The 15187-nt window shown below is 58.7% G+C and overlaps 1 protein-coding gene across 1 annotated transcript in view; it reads left to right on the forward strand.

Moving 5' to 3' along the window:
* The window catches only part of RPTOR (regulatory associated protein of MTOR complex 1), a 141866-nt gene that overhangs the window by 12770 nt on the left and 113909 nt on the right, over positions 1-15187 (forward strand). The gene's annotated exons all lie outside the window — the stretch shown is intronic.

Here is a 15187-nt window from a genome sequence, read left to right on the forward strand (position 1 = left end):
TTCCTACCATTCTTTTGAAGATTTCATTTACTTGTAGAGATGGAGAAGGGAGGGAGAGAGTGGGGGGAAACGCTGGTGAGAGAGAGACACCAGCTGCCTGCAGGCGCTGCCTCGCCCCAGGGTGGGTGCCAGAGGAAGTGAGGGTGTGCCTGATCTCCCTCCCCTGACCGGGGAGGCACAGCCCGCTGGGGTCCCAGCTTACTCAGAGCGTCACCTCTTAGCTTCCTGCTCTGGGCCTCCTGGGCCGCTGGACTTCCTTCCCCTCCCCTGCCTCGGGGGCTCGTTCTCCCTCAGGTGTCCGCCCTGTGCTCCTGGACTGTCTGGACAGCACATCAGCGCTCTGAAGGAGATTGCACAGCAAAAGAGAGTGGAACCCTTGGCCCCTGGGCCCTGGTCGCCCCTCCCTGGTCGCTGGGTGGGGAACGCCTCCTCAGTGCCCGCCCGCCAGCGCCCCTGCCAGACAGCCCCGGGCCCTTTCTCTGTCGCCTGCTAGCCAAACAGCTGATGTAAGGTGGTTCCAAAATTTCAGTGGTGTTGGAGGTGGGAGGCAACCTGTCCAATCCCAAACTTCGGCATCTTGTTTTTTCCAGAATAATTTTAGAAATGGAGTTGATTTTGGGGGGCTAGCGAGTGTGGGAGGGGTTGAAATATGCTGATCACATTTGTCTGCTAGAACTTGCAAGTAAGGAAATTAATTGTTGTAGCAATATTGTTATGGGTGGCATAACGCCCATTCTTTTTCTTTCTTTGAGTTTTTGCTAAGATCGTGCTAGGCTTTGGTTTTTGTCACTTGCCCGTGGCCGTTTGCTCCCCAGCGGGGACGGAAGGAATGGCTGCAGCGTAGCCCGCACCCCGACGGGCGTCTGAGCTGCGAGTGGGACACAGTCTGCGGCTCGGGCAGTAGCTGCAGTGAAATATACTGAGTAGTATTTTTGCTAAATTAAAAACACAGGAAGGCCGTATTCACTGAGTCATCGGACTAAAATGAGGTTAATAAAATATGAGTCCAAAATTTATAGCGCACTAACTTGCATATAAATAGTCATAATTTTAAAAAATGGTATTACTTTTTTGTGTTGCAATGTTGTTTTATGTCGGGCTTTTCACTCCCACAAAATTATACCCCCGTGTGACAGAGGGTAACAGGGTTAGGAGTAATGTGGCTGTTGGCAGGTGCCGCACCCCCGCACACACATACACACGCACACACGCCCTTGAAACTGAGACGCACAGCACAGGGGATCCCAGCCCCAGCAGAGGCAGGCCTGCCTCGAAGCCTGTGAGGGGCCTGCCCCGGGAAGCCCGTAGCGGCAGTGCCTCTGCATACCCGGGAACGCAAATTACCTTCCTCCTGTGGTTCGTAGTTTTATTAGTTTTACCTGTTAAAAATGTTTTACTAGTAAGAAAGCCATTGCATAGCAGATTTGAAAAGTCGAAGAAAACGGTAATAATAGTGAGATAACACTGCAAGCTACTGGAACGGGCTTTGGAGTCCCTTTCCTGTCGCTTTTCAAGCCCATAGGCGATTGCATTGTTCCCGTGCGACCCTCACACGGTTCTCGTCTGTGTTTCCGGGCTCACCTTGTGAGACGCCGTCTCTCCGTGTTGTTAAATATCCCAGTGAGTCTGTCTGGACCCCTGCCGTTGGACAGCCAGGTTGCATGTGGTTCCTTCCCCACGTGGTGAACGGTGTCATCGGTAGGGACCCCGGAAGTTGGGGGACAGGTGAGGGGCGGGGAACACCTGCAGTGGGGATGAGACAGCTGACCAGGCGCCGGCCCCGCCGGCCACCTGGATGACGGTCTCCACCCCCAGACCTGTTCTCATCAGCTCGCCTTTCTCGGAGGTGGGGACCCTCCCTTAGCTGGAGCCCACAGGTTTGTGCCAGGGTGCCCCTGCACTGTCAGCGAGCGTTCCGTTCCTGGAGTAACCTCGAGCTGGTGCTGCTCTGCAGTGCGGCGTGCAGCCCGGGTGTGGCCGGGGGTGGCTCCGTGCTGCCCGGGGTGAGGACATGAAGAGGGAGGGGTGCTGGCCTGGGGGTGTCTGGACCACCTTTGCTCTCGGGTTGGCGCATATTTACTGGCGTGGTCCTTACTGGGGGAGTTCTCTCCCAGCCTCGGAGGGGCAGCTCGGCAACTGCTCTGCAGCGCGGATCTTTCTGGGTCCTTCTCCCCACCCCCCCAGCTCCTTCACTGTGTAAGGGACACGGTGGCTGGGTGAGGGCCAGCTTCACACCTGCACCTACTTCACAGTCATCGGCACGGCCCCCGCCTCAGTTTTTACTCAGAAGAGGGGTAACGCCCGCCTCGCAGGACTGCTGTGAAGTGGGCTCGTTTTCCCACCGGCCGGTCTGCTTTCCCCGTGTTGTTTGCTGTGTGCACACGTGCTTGTGCATCAGTGTGTGCTCACCCGTGTGTCTGCGTGTGCGCGCACATGTGCGTGCATTGGTGTGCGAGTCCTGGCGCACACGTCTGTGTGTGTGCATGTGTCTGCGTGTGTCTCTGCATATCCATGCGCACATGCCCGTGCATCTCTCTGCGTGTCCGTGTGCACGTGTCTGTGTGTGTTGGTGTGCGTGCCTGTGTGTCTGCATGTGCATGCCTGCACGTGCCCCTGTGCGTGCACATTGCTGTGCATCTCTGTGTGTAACGTGCATGCACATGTGTGTGCGCCCCCCTGCACACATCTTGCATGTGTCTGTGCATCTCCTTGTGTGCGCACATCCCTGTGCATGTGTCTGTGTGTGTCTCCATGTGTCTGTGTGCACATCCCTGTGCACGTGTCTGTGCGTGTCTCCATGTGTCTGTGTGCATGTCTATGTGCACACGTCTGTGTGTGTCTGCGTGCACGTCCCTGTGCATGTGTCTATGTGTGTCTCTGTGTGTCTGTGTGCACGTGTCTGTGTGTCTCCATGTGTCTGTGTGCACATCCCTGTGCACACGTCTGTGTGTGTCCTGTGTGTGTCTGTGTGCATGTCCCTGTGCACGTGTCTGCGTGTGTCTGCGTGTGTCTCCGTGTGTCTGTGTGCGGGTCTCTGTCCCAGCTGCAGGCCGACTGCTGCAGAGCTCAGTGTGGCCTGAGGAAGGGCCAGCCCTTCCCCGGACAGGCCGGGGCCTGCACACCGGGAGGGCTGTCGACTGTACTCAGCCTCCATCGTCTGAATGTTGATCTCATCCCAACACGCCTCACAGAACAGTGCTGGGCCTTACTGGGCACCGGGGCTCCGCCCGGCAGACACAAATACCCATCACAGGTCTTTCTGTGGAGCGGCGGGTTCCTGTGGCCGCCGGCCCTGCTGAGGAGGCTGCCGAAGGCCGCGCAGCGTGGGCTGGGCTCGGCGGGGCCGGCACACGCAGTCTCACCCCTTGGGTTTTCTTTTGTCCTGGACGCAGTGCTCCTTCTGAGCCGGAAGGGGAGCAGGCAGCACCCTGAGCTGCACTTCTGTGGAGCTTGTTTTTCGTCCGTTGGGGTTTCACTGGGAGCTGCAGAGAAACGGTCCACCAGAGGGCTCGGGGGGCTGTGGGGGGTGGGGGCTGAGTTTTCTTTGAGCTCTGAGGGTCAGAACTCATGGAACTGAAAAAGATGTGAACTCGAGCATTTAAACTTGATAGGGCGGCTCAAGTCGCTGCCTTCCAAGGTGAGTGGAGTTGTAGTGGAGCGAGCACCGCGGGGGACGTGAAGGCCAGGAAGAGTGCGACTCCTTCCCTCAGCGTCACCGCATTTACCTCCCCCAGTGAAGTGACAGGGAAGGTGCTGTGCTGCTGTTTTCTGCTCTTCTCTTTCTCTTTCTAATTACCCTTGCCTGGGGGTGCTTTTTCATTGCTTTCAGAGAGGAAGGGAGAGAGGAACCATAGAGAGAAACGTCTGTGTGGGAGAGAAACATCAGCTGGCTGCTTCCCATGCGTGCCCAGACTGGGAACTGAACCCTCAACCCTTTGGTTGTGGGACGATGCGCCAGCCCAGTGAGCCACACTAGCCAGGGCTTCTATTTGTCTTAGCTCTTCCCCTCCATTTCCTCGTAACCCCCCCTTTGTGAGGACCGGCGCCCGCAGAGCCCGCGGTCGCATGTCTCTGTCCACGGCCTGGTGCGCCTCTGCCCTCGGGCGCCTTTAGGAAGACGTTTCACCACGAGAAAATGGGAGTTGTGTTTGGAACTTTTCATTTAATCAAGTCTTTGGTAGCTGGTGAGTCATGGAACTTAATTAAACTAAATGGTTCCAGATGTGTGGGGATAGTCACTGGCAAGCTGCTGACCCCGAGTTCAAACATCTAAAACGAACCACAGATATTTGTGTCACTTCGTGATATATGGGAGGAACAGGAGCTGGCTACAGCTGCATTCTGCCCCCTGTCCCCTGTCCCCCACTTCCTTGTGCTTCCCCAGGAGAGAAGGAGGCTGCACCCCAATGCGAATGGTCGCCGAAAGGGGGGGCGGGGCCAGTGGGAAGTGGGATTGCAGTAAAGTCCGGGGGGCTGCTCCGCCGTGTGCGATGTCCCGCCTTGCTCCAGGGGCTGGCGTGCTGCCCCTCCGGGCACTCCGAGGTGCGGAGAGCTGCCGCATCGAGGGGCCAGCTCTGCCCCACCCGCCAGGACTGCCCGGCCATCACATGCCATCGTTGCTGGCACCTGGGCTTATTACGGTCCTTACACACTCATGTGGCTTAAGGATGGGTGTTCTCGAGGATAACTTTATTTAGAGCTATTCACATAGAGCTTAGAGATAAGACTGTAAATTTTTTTTTTTTTTTTACTTTATTGATTTGAGAGACAGAGAGGGAGAGAAAGGGGGGACAGAGAGAGAGAAACACCGCTCTGTTGTTCCACTCACTCACACATTCATCGGTCGCTTCCTGCACGTGCCCTGACGAGGATCGAACCCACAGCTTTGGTGCTTCGGGATGATGCTCTAACTGGCTGAGCCGCCTGGCCAGGGCAGAAAGGAGATGTTTTACAATCTGTCGGTCTGAAGAGGACCCCGGGGACTTACTTAATGGAGACGTGATTTTTGCATTGGATTTAAAAGTATTTGGGTGCCTGTTAAACACTTTAGTGATGAGAGGTTAGAAACTCGCAGTGTTTACAAAACACTCGTTCGAAACCTTGGCACGCACATGCGCAGTCTCCTTTGAGGCCTGAGCACAGGGCACTGAGAACTGCTTTGATTGGCCGCTTTCCCTCTTCTCCGTGGAGGCTGGGAGCTGGCACTTCCCGCATCCGTCACCCCGTCGTTTGCAGTTTGTCAAAGGAGCTGCGGCGGCAGATGGAGGCCGAGAGGCGGTGTGCGGAGGGCCGGGAGGACATCCATCCTCAGTTTCTGGCACGGAGCTAATTGTCTGGTGCAGCGGGGAAGCCGTACATTAGGTCCCACCTCCACCGCCCCCATTTCCCCCACACCAGCCTCACAGGGCCTGTTTGTCTCGCAGACCGAGCCTGGGGGCGGGAGCTGCGCTCTCTCGCTACATTGAGACCTGTGGAGCTGGCCGGATGCCCTGGTGCCCCTGCTGTGGTAGCTAGGTCACCGCCACAGGGGACCTGGGTGGCCAGAACTCCGCCCCGAAGTGTCCTTTCTGAGAAAGTACCAATTAAGGAATTGTGAAGAGGAAACAGCAGAGGTTTGGGCACGCGGGCACCTTCTCTGTGTTTCTGGAGAGGCACAGCAGCTGCCCACTGTGTCTGCTCGGTCACACCTCCCCTCAGCCCTGGAGGCCCCTGGTTCAGGCTCCCGGGTGGACACAGGCAGCAAGGGGACGTCCGTCCCCTATGCTCAGGGGACAGGTCTGTCTCGGGGTTGGCTCCAGGCGTTCCCCGCTCTCTAAGGTCTAGCTCACTGGTCTGATTTTCCTGGGCTCAGTTCTGTGTTCTCAGGGACTTTCCCGCTCCTTGCTGCACGTCACACTTGCTCCTGTTCCCCAGGACGATTTTAACACTCGTGGTGGTGAGAGGTCCCTCCCCTCCTCCCTTAGTGCCCAGGGTGTTTGGTGGCTGGTCCTCAGGAGACGTTGGTGGAGCACAAACCAAACCGGTCAGGTGCCGCTCTGTCTGTGTTTTCTTCAGGCACCTTCACACGGTTCCCCTGTGCCACCCACCCCGAAGGCGTGTCAGACACGTGCAGAGTGGAACGAAGACCCAGAAAGTGACACGGGCACCGTCGGGGCCGGGGCACCTGCCAGCCCTCCGTCAGAAGCGCCCGCTCGTGCGGCGCCTGGGGTGCCTCCCGGTGGTCGTTCTCCTGCTGGCGTGGCGCGCACAGCACGCACGGGCACCGCTTCTTCCTGCGCTCCACAGTGGGGGAGATTGGGGCTTCCGGCCCTCGTGTGCTACCACAGCGCTGCCGCAGACATTTTCCCACGAGGTCCGTCCGGGAAACGTCCAGCCGTCAAGACAAGAACGGCTCGCGCGGCATCCATGTAATCTGGCAGCCAAGAGGACTGGGGTGCACATGCGTGAACAATGACGACGTCACTGTACTAGTCAGTGCGGGTGGTAGACGCTGTTGAGTGAGCACGTGTACTGTGTGGGTGTCACATTCAAAATGAGCGAGTGAGTAGAGCAACGACTGCATCAAACTTTGCGTTAAGCTTGAACATTCTTCCGCGGAAACTCTCCGGGTGATGCAGACGGCCGCAGCTGTGGGCAGCTGGTGACCGGCAGCTTCGTCAGGACAACGCGCCCGCTCCTGCTCCAGGTTTTTGTGCAGAGTTTTTAGCAAGACGTCACGTCACCCAGGTGACCCAGCCCCCCACAGCCCAATTTTGACGCCCTGCGACTTCTGGCTTTTCCCAAAACTAAAATCACCTTTGATGGGGAAGAGGTTACAGACTGTCAGTGAGATTCAGGAAAATACAGCGTGGCAGCTGGTGGCGACTGGGAGAGCTGTGTGAGGTCCCCAGGTGCCTACTCTGAAGGGGACTGAGGCGTCACTGTGCTGTGTACAGGGTCTTGTCTTTTCCAGTCAATGTCTCTACTTTCCGTACTGCACGGCCGGACACCTTCCCGGCCGGCCTCGTGTGTCTTCACACCTGCACGTGCGGGTTTGGCTGGGGAGGAGGAGGCCTCGGGACAGGGTAGCAGGCCAGCAGGGGATACAAGTGTTCTGTCCTAGAAGACACTACATGCCGCTCTTCAGGGGTTCCTGCTGCCTGGGGAGCTCAAGGTCATGTCCAGGAAAAGCACGTGTGAGCCAGGCAGACTTTGCTGCGCTGCGCCTCCCAGATGCTGCGCATTCGAAAAGCCGGGGGCGAGACCCTCCACCAGCCACAACAGGGCGACTCGCTGTGTTGCGGGGGTCGGACCCCAGCCCGCAGCTACTCCAGGGTGTGCCCGGAGCAGGATGCTTCTCCGCGGACACTGTTTCTCCTTCAGAGTCCATCTCCGAAATGGACAGAGTCCGGCTTCCTCAACGGAGAGCGAGGTGAGCCAGTCACTCCAAGGAAAACAGCTGTGACATTTGTTGCCAGCGATAAAGTTTGGGCTTTTCACTGAAAACCATGGAAAATTTGTATTTGCACCATGAACCTGCAGAGCCACACCCCTCAGCCGAATGACAGCAGCACAGGGCCACCGCGGTGGCCTCTCCATGCGCAGGAGCAGCCGAGGCGTCAACACTCAGCACAGAGAACTGGCCGTTTCTGAAAACCGAGTGTTTTCATGGAAAATACCCACCGCGCGGCCCCCCCCCCCCCCCGCCTTTCTCAAGTGTGGCGAACGTTAATAAGCACGGGCTGCACTTGGTTCCACGGCAAATTGCCAGGTGGTGAGTGGGCTCCCTCCCCACGAAGCGCTTGGAGTTGAAGCCCCGCAGCATCTGTCCCGGCGACAGCCGTCCCCTCTTTATTCTGGGGCGTGTGTGTTTCAGGAGTTAGAGACGGGCGGTGAGGAGAACCTCCGGCAAGAGCGCAGTGAATGCCGGCTGTGTGTGCGCCTGGGAGGCGGGGAGAGGAGAAAACACGGGCCAGCACGTGAGCTCACCCGCGGCTGTCCTGTCTGGCCACCGCTTTCCACCGGGACTCACGGACGGGCTGGCAGTCGACGGGGGTGAGGGGTACCTTGGTGCAGCGTAGAAGCCCGCAGCCCTGTACCTTGTCTTTGAGAGTGGATCAACTTTCAAAAACTTGTATTTTTAGAGAGGGGAAGGGAGGGAGAAAGAGAGGAGAGAAACATCGACGTGAGAGAAGCACTCACCAGTTGCCTCCCGCACAACCACAAACCAGGGTGGCCTGCCACCCAGGTCTGTGCCCTGACCGGGAATCGAACCGGCGACCTTCTGCTTAGCAGAGTTTTGCCCAGCCAGCCAAACCACACCACACCCGTCGGGGCTAAAGTCTTAATTACTTTCAAAGGGAATTCAGTGAGGGAAGGAAAGCAGACTCGGCTTTCTGGGCTGAACTGTCCCTGACACTGGGCCCTCTGTGGCCAGTGTTGCTTACTCGGAGTCTGGAGCAGTTCTGACACCCGGAGGCCACGCAGCTTGTGGGCCTCCGGTGACACTTTCACATCAAGGTGCCCAGCACGCCGAGTCTTTTCAGAGGGTGGCTCGGCGGTCCTGCATGCTGATGAGACCAGTGCTTTCCACGTGTGGCGCTTGTGCGTCCCTGCGTGGCTGGAGGCCGGGGGACTGATGCTGATGGAGCCACGCACAGGCCCAGGAGCTGCTCAGGAGCAGAGTGTCCGCGTGAGGCGTCCCGAGCTTAGAGGGGTCTGGCAGCGCCTGCTGGCCCGTGCGCTGGGCAGAGGGGCCCTGGAGAGGGAGCAAGGAGAGCCGCAGTCACGCTGCGTAGGACGCCCTCGGACCGGGACTTCGGCCGGACGACTGGTGCGTCAGACCCCCTCCTGGCAGCTTGAGTCTCCCCTGGGGCCATGGGGACCTGGGTCTTCTCCCACTGGGAGTGGTGACATGGACCCCCTGCCCTCCGCGGCTGGGTTGTGAAGGCTGTCCCCTGGGTCTGCTGGGGTGCTTGTCCCCAGAGCAGCCACTGTGTGGCGAGGAAACCTGTGGACAGGCACAGCCACTGTCAACCACCAGACGTGGGACGGAGGAAGCTTCCAGGGGCCCTGTGCGAGTCGCCACTGGCTGCTGTGTCCTTGGCAGCTGACACCCGTGGAACCTGTGATCGTGGTAAAATGGTGTTCCTACTCTGTGGCGTGATCACCTGTGGGGGGGAGGCAACTCGCTGGTTTGGGGCAGAGGGGCCAGCCCTGACACCTCAGCCTGGGGACAGGGATACTCCTGGTCACCTGACCGAATTCCTGGGTGGTTCCTGTGTGGCTGCTGTCCCCAAGGGCGTGGTCATGGGGCGGTGACAGAGAATGAAGGTGCGTACTGTGTTACTGCTGATGAGGAGGCTCTGCTGCCAGAGGCAGGTGCCGACTGCTGCACACCCCAGTCTCCCAGGGCCGACCCTGGGTGCTGTGCCCCGCGGCCTGGAGCGGTATGGGCGGCCCAATGGGGACAGTCCCCCGAGGGGGTGTCAGTGTGTGCGGTCACCTTTACCAGCGCACCCGTGAAATAAGGGGGTGTGGCGGGTGGTTGTTTCATGTTGCGATGCTTTCCACCTTTGACCCTGTCCTGTGGCAGCTTCTCATTTAGAATTCCTGTGAGTAATGGGGTCGTGGGGGAGTTCCGACTTTGTTTTGTTAAGAGGAGGCTTGCTGAGCCTTCCTTTTTTGGGGGGCGGGGTGCAGAGAGAGCCCTGGGCAGCCGGCAGCAGGTGGCGTGTGGCCTGTGTGTCCCCGGCCGCAGTGCCCGTCTCTGCCCTGCCACTCCGGCCTGCTGCTGGCCCTTCCCCAGGGCCCCTGCCCCCCTCCCCTCTGGGCCTGCTGCTCAGAAGGACCGAAGTTGCTGGCACCAGTTGCAGACCCGAACAATCGTGAGGTCAAGGTGCTGCTTTTGAGCGAGCTCAGGGCCTGGGCGGCTTCTGGATGGCGACGGGTGGCGATGGTGTCGCTGTGAGCTTGTGTCCCCTTCCCTCCCTTTCACATGGTCAGCCAGCCCGCGTGGGGCCAGAGGTGGAAGTCTCCTTTGGTTTGACAGCCCCTGCACCTGTGTGTGTCCTCGGTCCCCTGGTGTGGCGATGCTGTGCTGGCCGTTGTTGCAGACGCCTGTATAGATGACATCTCATGGTTTCGGCTTCCGAATGTTTTCTTCCCTGAAGAGCCTCAGGGATTCATAGTTCCAGACGTCAGAATCCACACTGGCTACATTAAGCAAGAGAAGGACCCAGAGCCAGACCCTGCGGTGACAGCGACCCCAATGGGCTTCTGTAGCTGCTGAGCAGCTGGGACATTGCGGGGAACTCAGATGCCCTGCTACCCACCAGCACCAGGTGGACCACGGCCTGGTGGGATTCAGAGCCTGAACCCGGGCGGTGCATCTGCCTAGAGGAGCACAGGCCCCCTGATGGCCCCTTAGCTGCAAGAGAGTCCAGACAGAATTGCTTCTGCTTTCTACCTTGGAGAGCTGGAGTCCGTGTTTCGGAAGTCTTCGAGATGTACGGCCGGTGCTGAAACATTGTGGGGACCCCGTGGGGCACGTTAGTCAGGGTCTCGTTACAGAGTCTCAGGCAGGCGAGGCCTTGGGTTGGCCTGCGTCCTCCCCCTCTGCCCACTGAGCCCCACAGCTGTCACGCATTCGCCCTGAAGCAGAGGGACCTTCCTTTTTCCGCTGCTCCGGTCCCTCCCCCTGCCGCCATGCCTCCTGCAGGCTGCTTGTTTCCCTCCCCCGTTCCCTTCCATCCCAGGCGGGTGTTCGCATCGTCACGGGTTCGCCTTCCAGAAACATCTGCTTAGCCACGCTTGTGCCTTGACAGTCTTTATAAGACCCATCTCTCCCCCCAGCTGCTGGGTGGGGCCAAGGCCCCACTGCACCAGCTGGGGGGAAGAGGAGGAAATCAGCCCCCCTAGAGTCCCGGGACTTGCACATGGCGCAGCGCCTGTCCCCCGGGCGCTTCAGCCAACACGGCCGGGCGCTCCGCACAGCCGGTGTGCCTGGGGACAGCCCGGAGGAAGGCTGCGCCACGGGCAGCACGTTGCTGCGTGAGGGTGAGAGGGCCAGAAGGAGTGGCTCCGTCCCGTGACGACACTGTGGCTCTGCTTTCCATCTGGGGTCTTGCGGCCGTGGCCCAGCCCTCTGTCGAGTGAAAGAAGTCTCTAAACAGCCTGGAAGTCAACCCACGTGTTGGCTCGGAAGTCTCATTGTCCCCGTGGACGCATCTTGGTGGTGGGCTTGGCCTGGTGTCCTCCTGGGATGGGTGGAGGACGCAGATGGAGGACAGGTCCTCGTGGGTGACGGGCTCTCACGGGTTGGGTGGCAGCGCTGCGCAGAGGAGGCCCGGTCCCTCTCGGCCCGCCTGCAGGGTGTCACCTGTATTCCTCGCTCACCGTCCCGCTCACTGTTGCCTTGGTAACTGGTCTGAGCTCCAGCTAACTGGATGAGTTATTTTTTCTTTCTTCGGAGTGTAATAAAAATTATATATACGCACACACATGCATAAAAGACACTTGCCAGTTGTGATAACATTTTTATTGCTTCCCTGTGCTTCTAGAAATCATACGTGTTTACGGCAGAACGCTTGAGGCAGACACAGAAGGGCCGGGCGTAAAGCAGAGGAGGGGGCTGGGCACCCGTGTTGCTTCCCTCGGCCACCAGCGGCGCCCGGCACGCCTCACGCTCCTGTCCTGTGTCCTTCGCACGTGTGTCCGTGTGTGGAGTAATAATTACGGACACGGAGCCGCACACTCTTTCACCCAGGTCCTGCAGGCTGCGTCCCAGGAGGTGCCCCGCTCGGCAGCTTCCCAGAGACGCGGTTCACACCGCGCAGCCCACCCGGTTGCCAGCGGAGCTCGCTGAGAGCGCCGTGCAGCCTGCGGGCGGGTTTCTGAAGCTGTGGGCTCCGGCCTCGGGCACCTGCCGCCTCACCCCTTCCGGTCCAGCCTCAGGCTGCAGCGGGAGAGGTCTCCACGTTTCGACTTCCCGCTGAATTATTTGCAGTTAATTTGTGTGTGTATGCGTGTCTGGTTTTTATATTTTTCTGTGTTCCTCTGAGACAAATGTGTTTCCCCCCCCACTTCTTGGGTAAAAAGATTGAGCAGTTAATTGGATACACATGCACACACACAGTCTGTCCAGAGAGTGTTCACCACGGAACTTGAAAAGCAAAGACGTTTATTGAAGAAGAGACAAGACACACTGTACACGGGACAATGGCGCCTCCGTCCCCTTCAGAGTGGGCACCTCGGGGCCTCACACAGCTCTCCCAGTCGCCCTCAGCTGCCCCGTTGCATTTCCCCCAATCTCATCGACAGTCTGAAATCGCTTCCCTTCACAGGTGATTTTAGTTTTGGGAAAAGCCAGAATTGTCCTGATCTCAATAATAAACCTACTGTGCATGCATTTCTTCAATTTCTTTCTCAGACACCGGGCTCTCCCCAGGCCTGCGATGGGGAGGCAGTGGTGGGCGGGGCTTTCTCTTTCCACCCTGAGAGGTACCTTCCTCCCTTCCCTTCCATCAGGCTGTTTTTCAGGACTGGGTGGTCTTAGGAAGCAGTGACGTACAGACAGAATTTGGCCTCCGAAAAGAGTGCGCAGACCTGAATGAGGCGTCTGGCTCACGGCAACCAGCTGGGCTCCCAAGTCCCAGATCTGCACCCTCCTCCCAGTGCCCGTGGACCCGAACAAAGGGACACCCAAGTGAAGCCGGCACAAGTGCGCCCCTTCGCTGCTGCGGTGGAGGCTCTGATTTTGTGTCAGCGTTTGGTGGCAAAAACTCCGTTTGATGTGTTTCTTGCTGGTTTACGTCCTCCTTGTTTTTAGCAGTCTTTGGGATGGGAGCTGGAGGTGCACCGGCTTTTCCTTTATTCAACACCCCCGCCCCCGCCCAGTGCAGCTGCTCTGTTTGCTGTGGCTCCACGTTCTGGCTTTGTCTGTAAGTTATGCATTTGTGCGGCTCCGGCCGCGCTCCAGGCTCTCGCTGGATGCTCTGACTCTTAATGAGCACAGCTGGGGACTGGGTGGCTGTGCCTCCAGAAAGCGGGGACAGTGGCTGTTGTGGCAGAGATGGCAAGCCCGCCTGCTTCCTGGTCCCTTCCGCTCAGCTGTGGTGCTGGGCGGCTGGGCAGGAGTCGAGCTGGGCAGGGGGGCCTGGCCATGTGTGCTGGCGGCTTCTCCACCTGCCTCACCGCCGGGCTAGCAGTGCCGGTCGGCCTGGTGCTCCACATCTGGGGTGGCCGTGGCACTTCCTCAACTGTCTTTTCAAGATACGTGGTTTGTCAGATCAGCTCAGTGGGAAGACACCAGTAAAGGAGCCCGTGTGACTGTTTTGAATTCTTTGGCGACAGGCACGAATGTGTTGGTAATCAGCGAGGTGACCTGCACCTGAGTGTAAGGGTGTCCACGGGGGAGGTGTCCAGGCCACAGGCCTCGCCTGCTGCCGGGAGCCCGCCAGCGCCGGCCGCTGGGAAGTCTCCCAGCTCGTGGTGGGAGAGTTGCTACTGTCCCGCGGGCTGGTGTCAGTGCCGACCTCTCCCTGTGGGAGCTGCTGTGCATCCAGCAACGGGCACTGCTCCAGGCCTCCCAGGGTGTCACGTGAGGTGCAGGGTGCGGGCCATGTCGTCCTTTCCGAACCCTGAGAAGCTGCATTTCCAAAGGGTTGTGCAGAACATCGCCTGGGCTGTGACAGCATCACCCCACCGCCCAGCTGTCCCCAGCCTCTCCACCCTGTGTCCCAGGTGATGGCCAGGCTTTGGGCTGGGCCCAGAACCCTAAGGTAGCGGCTCCCTACCTGCAGGGCAGGACGGGCCCGAAGAGCGCTGCTGCGCCCCGCCTTCCTGGCGGGGGTCGACACTGCTCGGGAGAGCTGGGGGGCGCACGCTGTCAGTGATCGCTCGCAGTTCAGAGTCTTCAGAACGGTGCTCTTCGCAAATTCAGAGCTGACTTCTGGGGACAGAGCTCTGTCCTCTTTCATTACATTGCACTGGAGAGAAAGCTGTGTTCCAGTCCCAAATGGTTATTTTATGTATTGTTACGTAGTTTTTGACACATTGAATTGATAAGCCTTACATTTTCTTAATGCTGGGACTGTGTTATTAAAAAACGTTAATCTAGAATGTTTGGAATGAGGTTTCCACAGAAATGAGAATAAAATACTGAAAGGACACTTCAGGGTGCGGCTAAGAGTTTAAAACCCTCCACGGCGGAGATCAGGCCGAGCTGAGAGCCGGGGGAGCGAGCGCAGGGCGTGTTCGGTGGGCTCGGGGCTATTCGCTGGCATGTCCTCCACCGGGCTATGGCACTTGGGTGGCAGCCAGGCACAGGACAGACACGTTTTTGTAGTTCTTGTGCCCGTATATTCTTGACATTTGTTTCTTGTTTTCTTTTAAGATTTTATTTATTTATTTTTAGACAGAGAGGGAGAGAAACATCAATCTGGTTGCCTCTCACGTGGCCCGCACTTGGGACCTGGCCCGCACCCCAGGCATGTGCCCTGACTGGAAATCGAACTGGCGACCCTTTGGGTCGCAGCTGGTACTCAATCCACTGGGCCACACCAGCCAGGAGTATTTCTTGTTTTCTTGAGAAGGTGAGGTGCAGGGTGTCAGGCGAGGTGTGTCTGATGAAGCAGGAGTGAACTTGTGAGCCCCTCCGTCCTCCTGCACAGTGTGTGGTTCACGTCACACCTGCTGACGGAGGGCCAAGCTCTCCGCGCTCCCCTTTATTTAACGCGCCCGCAGATCTGGGTTTAAAGCCTCCTGTGCTGCGGTGTGGAGCCTGGACCGAGAGGCTAGGCAAGGTCCCAGGAAGCCGTGGGTCCCAGGTGTTACGTGGTGCTGGTTTGGAGGGGGGACGGTTGTGAGACCAGACACAGGGGCATGGAGGAGGCAGGACAGAGAAAGTAGGGTGAGGGGTCCGAGGCAGGTGCTGGGGCACAGGAGCAGGGTGGGGAGGAGGGCAGGCTGCCCTGGTTGAGACGCCATGTGCCCTGCCTGCGGGGACTTTCATCTCCTTCCTTTGCCGATGCCCCTAAAGACGGCCCCGCAAAGCAGGGACTGGAGCCCGGCTCATGGTCAGGAAACGTTTGCTGGGCCCGTGGAGGAATGCAGGAGGAGGCCCGGGCTCCCGGCCTGTGCCTTCCAGGTCGTGGGCTGACGTTTCCCAGCTGACGGGCACTGGGGGGGACTGGCGTGCAGGAAGGTG

The sequence above is a fragment of the Desmodus rotundus genome, chromosome 9, assembly GCF_022682495.2.
Source record: "Desmodus rotundus isolate HL8 chromosome 9, HLdesRot8A.1, whole genome shotgun sequence".
NCBI lineage: Eukaryota > Metazoa > Chordata > Mammalia > Chiroptera > Phyllostomidae > Desmodus > Desmodus rotundus.